The sequence below is a fragment of the Schistocerca americana genome, chromosome 8 (assembly GCF_021461395.2).
Source record: "Schistocerca americana isolate TAMUIC-IGC-003095 chromosome 8, iqSchAmer2.1, whole genome shotgun sequence".
Classification (NCBI taxonomy): domain Eukaryota; kingdom Metazoa; phylum Arthropoda; class Insecta; order Orthoptera; family Acrididae; genus Schistocerca; species Schistocerca americana.
Genome location: NC_060126.1, coordinates 101,057,588 through 101,070,079, shown reverse-complemented (window position 1 = coordinate 101,070,079; position 12,492 = coordinate 101,057,588). Strand labels below are relative to the sequence as shown.

Sequence of the window (12,492 nt, the reverse complement as noted above, 5' to 3'; positions counted from 1 at the left end):
GTTATCTCCTACGGACATGGGTACGCAAATGGAGAAAAAAAGAATAAAAACAATAATTGTGTTTTGAACATGGAACGCAAAAGTGTGAAACCACAATGCTAACTGCTGTGCCACCATTTGAACCAAATTAGTTGCGTGGTGAAAAGCACATAAAGCACCTCAGAAACTGCAATTGTCATTTTCTCAGAAACGGTTGTGTATTTGAATAAGGAGAGACACATGTTTGCTTATTTTACCCCTCTTCCAGTGAGCAAAGTTTCTGGGAAATCTGGTTATGGCACTTTATGTGCTCTCCTTATGAGTCTTGCACAATCTATCTTCATACAGCTTCTGTTTTTATCTCGGTGTAATTGTGTTTCTTACTTATTGCAACAAAAACACCATTTCTCATTTGCATATACTTTCAGTTTACACATAATTCAAACTTTGTACATTGGAAGATGATGATCCATTTTAGGAAGCATTAGCAAAGATATCCCACAGTATTTGGTCATTGGTGGTTTGTCCGTGTTGGAGGTTTAGGGACTGCCTCTCTGTTGGAATCGAGGTGGTTTGGTAAGATGTAGTGAACCTCAAATAGAACTCAACAGAAAAAACGGTACATTTATTTCTTTTTTTTTGGGGGGGGGGGGGGGGGGTGTTTGCAATAATTGTCTGGAGAAACTCTGAATTTTGGAAAGACAGAATGTTTCTCTGTCAGGTAAAATTATAGAGATTTTAATGCAAAGGTAACTGAATAAATTTAATGTACAAGTTTAAACAATCCAGGTTTAAAATCTTTTCTGTAACAGTAAACTAATGAGATATTAAAATCATTAACTCACATATTCCCACACTCTGACGTTCTATGTTGAACTGTGATGTGATAACTCATCATTTTGCCAAGCAGCACTGACCAATAAAAAAAGGTACTGTGGGAAATGGAGGGCCAGGGGGACCATTTTGACTTGTCCACTCACAGACTTAAGTTTGTACATTGGCACAAATTCTTTGTGAGGTTTGAACTAGGTCTCTTACATGTAGTGGTTCAATGTACACCCATTAAAAAGTGTTGCATCACCTCAGTTACAAGCTCTCCTGAACACTGATGCTGAATGTGTATATTGCTTCAATATTGCAGTCCCTTGGATTCCTCATAGGTGTTGCTCATCCCACACAAAAAAGTAAACAACTGTGCACTCACTGTGCCTGTGTGACAGAGTGGGTAAGACTGACACTTAGTTCCAGTTGTAACATGAGGGAAGAAGTACACTACTTGTGTCATCTGTAGTTCCGCCACATCTAGAAGGTCAGTTCTGAAGTTTGATTGTATCCACATTATGTTGTGTCAGGAAGGTCTCTCATCGAAGCAAGTTTCAAGATGTCTCAAAGTGAACCAAAACAGTATTGTTCGGATATAGAGGAGGTACAGAGATACAGGAACTGTCAATGAGTTGCCTCGTTGTCCCTACCCAAAGGCTACTACAGCAGCCAATACCACTACTTACAGATGTCAGCTTGGAGGAATCGTGAGAAAAATGCCACCCTGCCACATAATGATTTTCGTGCAGGCAGAACATTTTGTTTTGACTAAAAGTGTAGTAAATAGGCTGCATGATGTGCAAGTTCACTCCTAATATCTGTGTCGAGGTCCAACTTTGACACCTAGACATTGTGCAGTGCAGTACAGATCAGATGGATCTGACAACATGGTGAACGGGCTCGCCATAACTGGCATCAAGTTCTATTTGTAGATGATATCCCCATGTGCCTTCACACATAATCATCAGAGACATTTTTGGAGGCAGTCTGGTCAGTCTGAATGTCTTAGATACATTGTCCAGTGAGTGCAGCAAGGTGATGGTTCCTGATGTTGTGGGATGGCATTATATGGGGCTGACATACATGACTGGTGGTCATTGAAGGCAGTCAAACAGCTATATGATACAGTGATTACATCCTCTTATACATACTGCAACCATATCAGCAGCAGTTTAGAAAAATTCTCGAGCTCAGTATGCACATCTTGTGAATGTGTTCCTTCATCACAATGAAATCACTAGATTAGAATCACCAATATGTTCTCCAGATGTGGATCCTATCGGACGTGCCTTGGATACGTTGAACAGGGCTGTTTTTCTGGCAAGAGGACCCACCACATTGCTGTTGAGAGGAGTGAGACGATCTGGGCCAACAGTGCCTTGATATCTAGTGGACAATATTCCATGACGAATACAGGCATGTATCAATGGGAGAGGACGTGTTACTAAGTGTTAGAGGTACTGGTGTATGCTGCAATTTGGAACACAAATTCAGAAAGTCTAGATTATTATTCTACAACTTGCACTTTTTTGTTTTCATGAGCAATAACGAGAGCTGAAATGTTGATTTTGTATATCGCTATTCCATTTTTACATAAAGGGTCAGGAACTCCTAGAACTGTGGTGATGCAACACTTTTTTGATGTGTGTAGGTGACTGTGGTGAGTATGAAAGTGTTTATGTTGATAAAATGTTTCTCATCTATTGTACCATTTATACTGTGCATTATGTTGTTAACATAAGTAACTAATGTTATAGACCAATCACTATGAGAAAATGCAGCTTCTGATACTATTGAGGGAAACTGAAACTGGCAGTCTTAAAAGAATATATTTCTAGTAAAACTTTTACAGGTGAAACAAAGTGGTTTAGAGAGCAGATGGAGCACATTGACTTCTGTTCATTGTTTTCTGTAGATCCTGTCAAGAGCAACAACCTTCAAGGATATGAAAAATAATCAAAGTATATATTAAGAAAAGACGAAGACCGACAGCCATATGAACTTAATCTGTGTTTCATACTATTATTCACATTTATGCCATCTAAATTCAATTAGTAAGGAAGTTGCTCCTTTGAAAAAAAAAAAGTACTGCCTCCTTAGTTATACTCTGTAGCTGCTGTTTATCTGCCATTAGTTGCATCATATTTATATGAATACAATGGTGCTTTTCAAATAAATTATTTACCCACATCTGTAAATACTGAATCTTGTGCATTGCTAATTGTCATGCATTTTACAATAAGCAGTGCTACTTGCCATTTAGAACTTTTCAATCTTTGATTCTAGGTATTCATATAATTTTTTGAAGGAGTGGCTGATGAGATGTGTGTTTTTGCTTGTTGGACTGGAACTTGTAGAGTATCTTACCGCCAGAGTGCATAACTCCACTATGAACCCTCTGATTCTGATCATACCAACAAGATCATGAACCCTAATCTTCCTTTACTGCAGTTTTATTAGCCAGTTCCACAACACATGTGGATATTTGGAATGGTGGATGTAGAAAAAGGAAGAAATTTCACAGTAGTTGGTAGGTCATAGATTTTCCCCGTGCATAAAGAGTAGTAAATATGGGATGACATCCAAGTACTCCCATGAGCTGTATCATCAGCACCCTACCCCTTTTGATACAAATATTTTTGCCATTCTGCATGCTCATTCTTGTTTTTCATTCTGTCTAGCTTACATTGCAGAGTTCCTTGTTGAAATTTGAACTCAACTTTTCTTTTCCTGCTGGCTTGTATGTCTCTGGTCTCTTCCGTGCTTCTGCCATATTTGCTTACTCAATACCAGTCTCATGTATGTTAACTTGTACGCCTTACAACTTTAGACTTTATTTATGATGTGTCTCTCTTGAATGGGTAGTGCATTCCCAACCAGCTCTTCTTTTACCACTGTCTCTGAAATAAATTGCCACAGCAGTACAAGTGAACAAACTAGCAGTGTACAAAGCCACCTACTTGGAATAGGGTTTAAAGATCTGTACTGTCCATTTAAGCACTAATTAAAGGGAATTTTTGTCAGGTAATGATGATCAAAACCAAAGAGGGTAAATTATGTTCAGCTATGGCATATTAGCCATTGTCAGATTTTCAGTAGGAGAAGACTGTAACAGTAGGCTACCAATGGAAACTAATTCTTCATGCTGCAGCTGCATCTAAGAGATACCATTTGAAAAGTACTGAGATTGTGCATTGATTTGATGATGCTTGACCTGCACTGCTATCCCTGTCTTCTGTCTTCCCCTTTAACAGACCTTGCAGTTAGTCAGGCTCTCTAAGCATATTTCTCAAAAGGCATTTGTAAAAGCAGAAACAAAAAAATGATCCCACATTAGACATCTTATTCCAATAATTGAGTCATAGTGGTTAAGGCACTGGATTCTCATTTTGGTGGTATAGGAATCAAATTACTATTCAATGTATCAAATTTAGTTTTGCCTCGGTTTCCATGTACTGCTTAATGTGAATGTTGGAACTGTTCCTTTGAAGAAGATACAGCCACTCCCCAGTCTAGCCCAACTCTTACTTGTACTATGTTTTAATTACCTTGTTGGCAATGAGGTGATAAACCATAATGTTCACTCTTTTGCAGTTCATTGCTTCTGGAGGACATAATCAGTGATAGATAATGAATCAATTTTCCGTGTAAATATCTTTCTGCTGCTTCTCATTATAAAGTTTTAGCAAAACTAAATATAAAGGAGAAATGTTACTTTTATACTCCTTGTGACCTATAGGCTTTCATTTTGTAGGCTGTAAAATTGGGTGAAAGGAAAATTATGTGATTTGGTATTAATGCGCCATATCTCAGCCTGTCATTTCTGCACAGAAAGGGTACATTTGTACTAACAGACTAGCATTAGAGAAATAAACTAAAACATGAGATAGATAGCACCAAATACTCCATCTTGGTATGCATAATATATTTACAACACAAATTACCAAAACAGTTTAAACCTTAAATGTTTGCAAGTAACTTAAGTGTGCTGATCAAGTTTCCCTCGCTACAGGTAGCAGAAAACTATTAGACAATTTCTGAAAAGCCTTGTGGTTCATTACTAGCCAGTCTTAACTCTTCTAGTCTTACAGACTGAACTATGGAGTGCAGAAATTTCAGAGAAATTTGTGCGTGCCTCCAGTTAATGCTTACCCCATGGAAGGTGGGTCTTTCCAAATTGAATTATTCATATTCCATTTTTGATTATTTGTTGTTATAAAAAATAATTAAATTTTTATTTAGTAAATCTTTTCTTAAATATTATCTCATTTTTTACGTATAGTAAGTCCTCTCAAAATACTTTGAAATAATCATCTTTTATAATCACATAACTGATTGTTTATAAGCTAAACTTTCTTGCAGGGGTGTTTATTTTACCAATTGCACATTATGATAAGACAAAATACTTATGGTTATTTCAGTAATCAACAAAAGTCAGCATGTTTTTTGCATCACCCATACAGTCAGCCTCAGAACCGTAACAAACCACTACTATGTGTTACATACATTTAAACTGAACTTCAATCAATGATCTAAATGTGTTAACATATTAGTGTATTATAATGTACAAAAATGGTCTTTTCCTATATTCTTATTTGACCCTATGTTATAAAATCATGTAGAAGCTTATACACTTGTATGTCTTCTGTTGCTAATGTTTGTTGGTGAAGCATTTCCAAAGGTCATCAGGTGCTGTATTAGTTTTGTAGATTCTTGATACCTTTGTGGCAACCAAAGAAAATGCAATTAACATCTTCCTCACTGCCACTTTCACATGAAGCTGATGCGATCATGTAGAGATGTTGCTGGAATTTCCCGTGACTGAATTGGAGTCATGCCATTGTCATTACAAAGTTTGTGATGTATCTGCAATTTTGGTACCCAGGATGTGACATAATGTCTCCTTTTAATTTCGTAAGACCATTGGAGGTTTTCATTCCATCAGGCACTGATTATAGTCAGGATATGAAGATCATCAGGTGATACTTTATCAAAATTCACTGAACCAGTGTCCCACTCATTCTTCATATTTCATATATTTTTTTCATATTTCTTCATATTTTCATATTTTTTATATTTCTTCATATTTTCTGGTGCTCCTCCCACCCACAACAACTTCTTTGTGCCTGGTAACAGTTTTACACTAGGAAAACTCATCTTTCTTCTCCTCCATTCACTCATTTCCTGAGGAAATATGTGTGCCCGTACCATTTCTGCCACAACATTTGCAACACAACTACCAACAAACTCTTGTGCATTCCCAGTAGTATGTAAAACAACAAAATGGTCTGCAGTTCCACACTGCACATTGCAAAAATCATCGACACATGCACTTCACAGTGCATCTAGCCACAATACTCATTATTCACCCAGTGGGGCAGATACTACTGCACTTAAATCGACCATGTTACTGTCCCCACCCTTACTTTGGTGCAGCCCACACACATTTCGTCTGGCTCTACAACTACCCCAGACTCCCATAATTCGACACAATATCAGAGCTGGTACTTCTACATTACTTTTCTTAACTTCAACATCATCATCATCCTGTGCCTCACATAAATTCCCAGTACCTTGCCTTTTGTCACTGTCTACAACTCATTTAACTTTCATGGACCGACTAGCTCAACTACATTAATGGTAGATGGCTCTTCTGCAGAAACAGGTAAACTGTTTACAAGCCCTTTCCCCTCCATTTCAGCTTCCTCCTCCTCCCTTCTTTCTGCTTCCTCCTCCTCCCTTTTTTCTGCTTCCTCTTTTTTTCCATAATCAACATATTCCTAACATCCTGATGTCCATTATCCATTCCTGATGCTCTCTCTGCATCTTCTCCCTATACTTTGGAGTTTTGTGATAAACTATTTGCTTTGCCTCAGTGTAAAGTGCTTCTAATCTGTTACTACACTCCACCTTTTCCACTTGCAATTTATCTACATCGCCTCTTAAAATTATCAATACTTCTGCTGTGATCGTCCCTTGCACTACTGAAAAACCCTGCTCCCTTTGGTATTGACCATAACATGATTACCTCCTATCAGCTACACAAATATAAATGAGAAGGGAAGAAAAAACACTTCAGCATATCACTATCCTGATACTACCCAATTCCTGACATGCTTAAATACTGAGCCATACTCCTTGCTGTGCAGAAAACAAAATCAAATTACTATCGTATTTCTTACTGCATCTTAATAACACTGGCCTTATGGCTGCTTATATTTATTATTATACACAAAAACAATAGCTAAACTTAACATCACCTCCCGAATAACTACTCATGAAATGCCTTATATACTACTAGACAATGAACATTCTTATATTACCTATATCAACCAGATAAAATCTGACAGCAATTTATGTCTCCTCAAAAAAATTCATTCCCCTGTCTTACTCTGAACGTACAAGTGTGATTCAATCCCTAATAAAAATACGTGAAAAAGACTGCACTCACGTCATAATGATTCGACAAAACTGGGTCCCTGTAGTAAAGTCATTCTTCATCCACAGATTGATTTGTTGTAGGCATTGGTTTCTATCTCCAAACGGTTTGGTAGTAGGCTCAGAGATTCGCTCTTGACTGCATTCTGAAGGGTGCAGTGGTGGTGGACAAACTGTTGACAGTTAAGAATGACTTTTATTGACTTCAGTACGTGACATAATGAGGTGACCGTGCACCTGTCTGATGCCGACGAGCGGGCGGCGACTTCTGGCTTGCTTTTGAGAGTTGGTACTCTGTGTTGCTCACAGAAAGCCAGTGTTAGCAGCAGCCTTCAGAGGCCACAGCTGTTGACATCAGTGGCATACTATTTTCCTCAGCATTGTGGAGACCCAGCAGCCCGTCACCCTACTTGCATCACGAATACAGCTGTGAACGGGATACGATTCACTGCTCTCTGGAGGCAGACTGCAGTTGGTGCTGTGACACTGAGGCCCCATAGGAACTCTGCATCGGCGGCAGCAAGACAGCATGTCAGCAGGGCTGTGGCACCAAATCCCTTGAAGGACTCAGTGCTGGTGGCAGTCACATCCCGGTCTTGGACTGGTGGCTGCAGTTGTCAATGCCCCGTCATCTCACTGTCCAATGTAGCTCTGACCTCTGAAGTCACATTGGTGCTGCTGGTTTCCGGTGACAAGAAGTGACCCCTTGCCTCAAAATTTAGACTTATTTATATGCCTGTGGTATGCATTTGTTTCACTGAAACTCAGCACCTACTCATGTCATCAACAACAAGAAGCTTGCCCCAGTGTGATGACATCACCCTGCTTGCTATGCAGTTGCTGCTGTATGGTGCAGTTTACTGCTGTGCTTAGCTACCCTTGCCTTGCAATCCTTTGCGTGTCTCTTATTGTGACCCACACATCACCGCTCAGGCGACTACTGGCTCACGGCTGTTAATGCAATGCTCCACATCAGCTTCTACGATACTTCATTACTTTTGCTGAAGACTTATAATGTTTGCTCAAGGACTGTGTAGTGGCATTATAGTTTTGACCAGTTTGGTCATTTAAATAAAGAGAAGGATTATAAGCTAGCTGCTGCCTATAGTTTAGAAACAAATATAATTATTGCGTGTTTTTATTGTTCCCCAACAGGCAGTGTAAATACCTTCCTCAAAAACTTTGAATTACTCTTAAAAAACTTCACTAAACCAAAAAAGTACTAATATCTGGACTTTAAAGTCCAGTGCTCATGAGAGAATTTCTATTGAATCTCGTAAGCTCATTCAATCTGAAAGCTAGTGAAACTTTCGCCACAAGATGCAAAACCATACCAAAACAACTCTAGACTAGATAATTACCAACTGTCTCTACCAGTCCATAGAACCTTTGAATGTAAGAATTTACAGAAGTGAAAGTATGAAAACCTTCAACAATTTCCTACATTCAGGAAAATTGATGAAAATATATGAAGCAGATGATATAGATTTCTCTACTACTTCAAGATTGCTATTCCTCTCAAATTGAAACATATTAAATGAAAAGAATCTAAAAGAAAGCCATGGATAACAACTGGCATAAAGATTTTCTCCAAAAGGAATAGAGGTCTTAAAAAAATAACAATCCCAGCTCCCCCTCTCAAGTGAGACACATTAACAGTATGTCACAATCCTTAGGAAAGTTATAGCAGAAGCCAAGTGAATGGCCATTGATGACTACATGGCAACAAGAGCAAAGACAGTAAAGCAAATCAGCTGCCTCATGAACATGGACACCCAACTCTGACTCTTAATCCACAAGAAGATGCAAATATATTCAGAGACTAATATGAAAGCATCAACAAACCCATACCCAATAGACAAAATTAAATAAAAACTTCCATAGTCCTTATATTCTTCTGTGAAGCTGTTGCTGAGAAAGTTATATTAAGCACAAAGAAACTTAAAAACAAACTATAATGTGGAATTATGACAGGTACAGTTCCTGACTATGAAAGTAACAGAAGTTATCAGATCCTTAACAAATCTGAGAGAAATAATGTGGAAAAATACAAACCTATGCGATTATTAGCCATGTTTTGTGAGTTTCTGGAGAGATTAATTTATCAAAAAATAATTTATTTTCTGGAAAGGAACAAACTCTGTTTTAATGCTCAGTGTGATTTCAGAAAGAATAAATCCATGACTGCTGTTGTATACAAGCACATACATTCCACCCTAGGTGCTCTACACAAAAAACAAAAAGCAGTTGGGATCTTCCAATGTTTATCAAAAGCAATTGATGTCATCGACCACAAAATTCTTGTAAGCAAACTGCAGTCCTATGACATTAGAGGTATCCCTCTAGACTGATTTATCTCATACCTCTCAAACAGGAAACAGGAAGTAGCAATAAAACGTAAGGACACATCAAAAATTACTACTCTGATTGAGGAACTATTGCACATGATGTGCCCCAAGGTTCAATATTTGGACTAATTCTGTTCCTTCTTCACATAAGCCAACTTACCATTAATCATCAGTGCCAATACCAGTACAGTCTTTGCAAATGATACCAGTGTCCTGCTCAACAGTGGAAATGACCATGAGCTCCAGGAGGCCATAAGTGAAGATAGAGATGAGTTGGCTGATTGGTTTGACAGAAATAACCTGATAATTAACACAAATACAACCACCTTCCCTGACTTTTATCTGAAAATCAAGAAATATGTACAATGTGAAAGTACATGGCTCTGAAATATCTCCCACATCAGGAACAAGATCTGCATCTTGGACAACTGAAACCATCAAACGCACAGCAGGAAATCTAATAGAACACTGAATAAAGTGTGCTAGTGCATACACTTATTTGCATATTGCACAAGCACAGAGACTGTTGACATTGTTTACCATGAAGAATTTCATTGTGTAATACAGTATTGTATCATATTCTTGGGAGAAGCTCCACATGCTTAGATATTTCCCTCATGCAGAAGAGCTGTGAGAGTAATTAACAGTCCAAAGCCAACTGACAGCTGCAGACGGTTCTTCCAAAAATCACTCATTTCATCCCTTGGCAGTTTCTGCATATTAGAAATGTGTAAATTTGTAAAAGGTAACACTATAAATAGTGGTACAAGGCAGCAAATGAAATTCCATGTTCAAAGAATGCATAATTTAATTCGCCATTTAACCAAGGCATTCAACTTAAGAAGTCTACCAAGAGAAATGAAAAATACATGAAGTCTCTGCCTGTTGAATAGTTACCTGTTTGATCATCACTTTTATGCTGTGCCGGGATGTTTGCTCCATACATGTGCAATGAAATATGAAATCAATTTCAGAAATGATTTTTGTAAAGTAATACACTAATGTAAAATATGCATAAAATTGTGTTTGTACCCTCAGTAACTATGCAGATCATGTGCTTTATTTTAGGTGTGTGTGTGTGTGTGTGTGTGTGTGTGTGTGTGTGAGAGAGAGAGAGAGAGAGAGAGAGAGAGAGAGAGAGAGAGAGAGAGATGATCAACTCTAATAGCCTTGTAGTAAGTTGTAATTTGTAACTGAGTCAACAAAGTACTTATTTAGTACATGTATGAGTGAGATATGAAAGTATAATAACATCATAATAAATAGTAACTATGTAAAATCATGTATTGTAATTTCTCATAGTACCACCTCATGTCATCAACCACATCATACTATGACTCGTCCAATACCATAATGTGTGTTTAGTGCATTGCCATGCGCATGTCTTGTACAAGAATTATTCAAAGGACAAATGAATAAATAAATGAACAAGTGCTTTTTAATCTCTGTTTGTAATTATGTAATGTAAATGACATGCATGTAATAAAAATACATGTGACCAGGACCACATTCTTGTATTTATGCCATTAATGAACTTATGGAATAGGTTTGAAAATAAAATATCAACAATAATGGTCATCTAGTACTAGGAACAGAAAGCTGGCTGAAACTAAAAGTGAATGGAAATGAAATTTACCTGATAAATAGAATACAAACTGAAACTATAGGATAACACACATTGTGGCAAGCAGATACAGTTAATAAACAAGTATGTTGGTGCTCCGAATATCTCCAGTATTTCTGTAAGAGTCAATGAGAAATCAGACCGGCCAGAACAAATGAAAGGGCATTCATGTGGCTGGAATATAGCTAGTTAACATATCCAGTTAACTGGCAAGTAAATCAGAGGTTCTGACTAATGTGCTACCTCAGGTATGTCTACAGTGCTACCATAGGAGGCAATGAGTATATGGATGAGGCGATCATTTGATGAAAGGCTGTGAACACACATTGACACAGTATGTCCTATTAAACTTTACATACCAGCAAGATGGTGCAGTTGTTAGCACAATGGACTTGTATTTTGGAGGATGACAGTTAAAATCCATATATGACCATCCCAATCTAGGTTTTCCAGGAGTTCCCCAAACTGTTTCAAGCAAATGGCAGCATTTCTGAAGGGGCACAGCAAATTTTCTTTCTCACCTTCCCTTAATTGGAACTTGTGATACATCTCTAATGACCTCATTGTCAATGGGATGTCAAACTCTGAACTTACTTACTTCCTTATACTTTACATATCTAAATCTACATACTTACTCTGCAAGCCACCAAGTGGTGTATGGATGAGGGGACCTTGTACCACTACTCTTCATTTCCTTTCCTGTTCCACTCACAAATGGAACAAAGGAAAAAATGACTGTCTATATGCCTTTGTATGAGCCCTAATTTCTCTCATCTTGGCTTCACAGTCTTCATGTGAAATGCACGTAGGCGGCGGTAGAATCTTCCTGCAGTCAGCTGCAAATGCTTGTTCTCTAAATTTTCACAATCGTATTTTGCAAAAAGAACATGATCTTCCATCCAGGGTTTCCCATTTGAGATCATCAAGCATCTCCATAGTACTCGTGTGTTGATTGAACATACCCATAACAAATCTACTATTGCACCCTTGAATCACTTCAATTTCTTCTTTTAATCTGACCTGGTGGGGATTGTAAGCTCACAAGCAGTATGCAAGAATAAGTCACATTAGTGCTTTATACACAGTCGCCTTCATAGGTGAGCTATGCTTTCCTAAAATTCCCTCAACAAACAAGTCGACCATTTGCCATCCCTACTACCATCCTTACATGTCCATTCCATTTCATACTGCTTTGAAAAACTCATAGATAATTAATCAGTATGACTATGTCAAGCAACACATTAGTAATACTGTATTAGATCATTACAGGATTGTTTTCCC

General features: G+C 37.9%; 1 protein-coding gene across 3 annotated transcripts in view; it reads left to right on the top strand.

Annotated features, from left to right (window-relative positions):
• The window catches only part of LOC124545999 (serine/threonine-protein kinase Tao), a 230,593-nt gene extending 219,907 nt beyond the window's left edge, over positions 1–10,686 (top strand). For all 3 annotated transcript variants that reach the window (XM_047124968.1, XM_047124967.1, XM_047124966.1), the window contains one exon: positions 10,656–10,686. The gene's annotated coding sequence lies outside the window, so the exon portion shown is untranslated. The remainder of the gene's footprint in view (positions 1–10,655) is intronic.
• Positions 10,687–12,492: the final 1,806 nt, after the last annotated feature.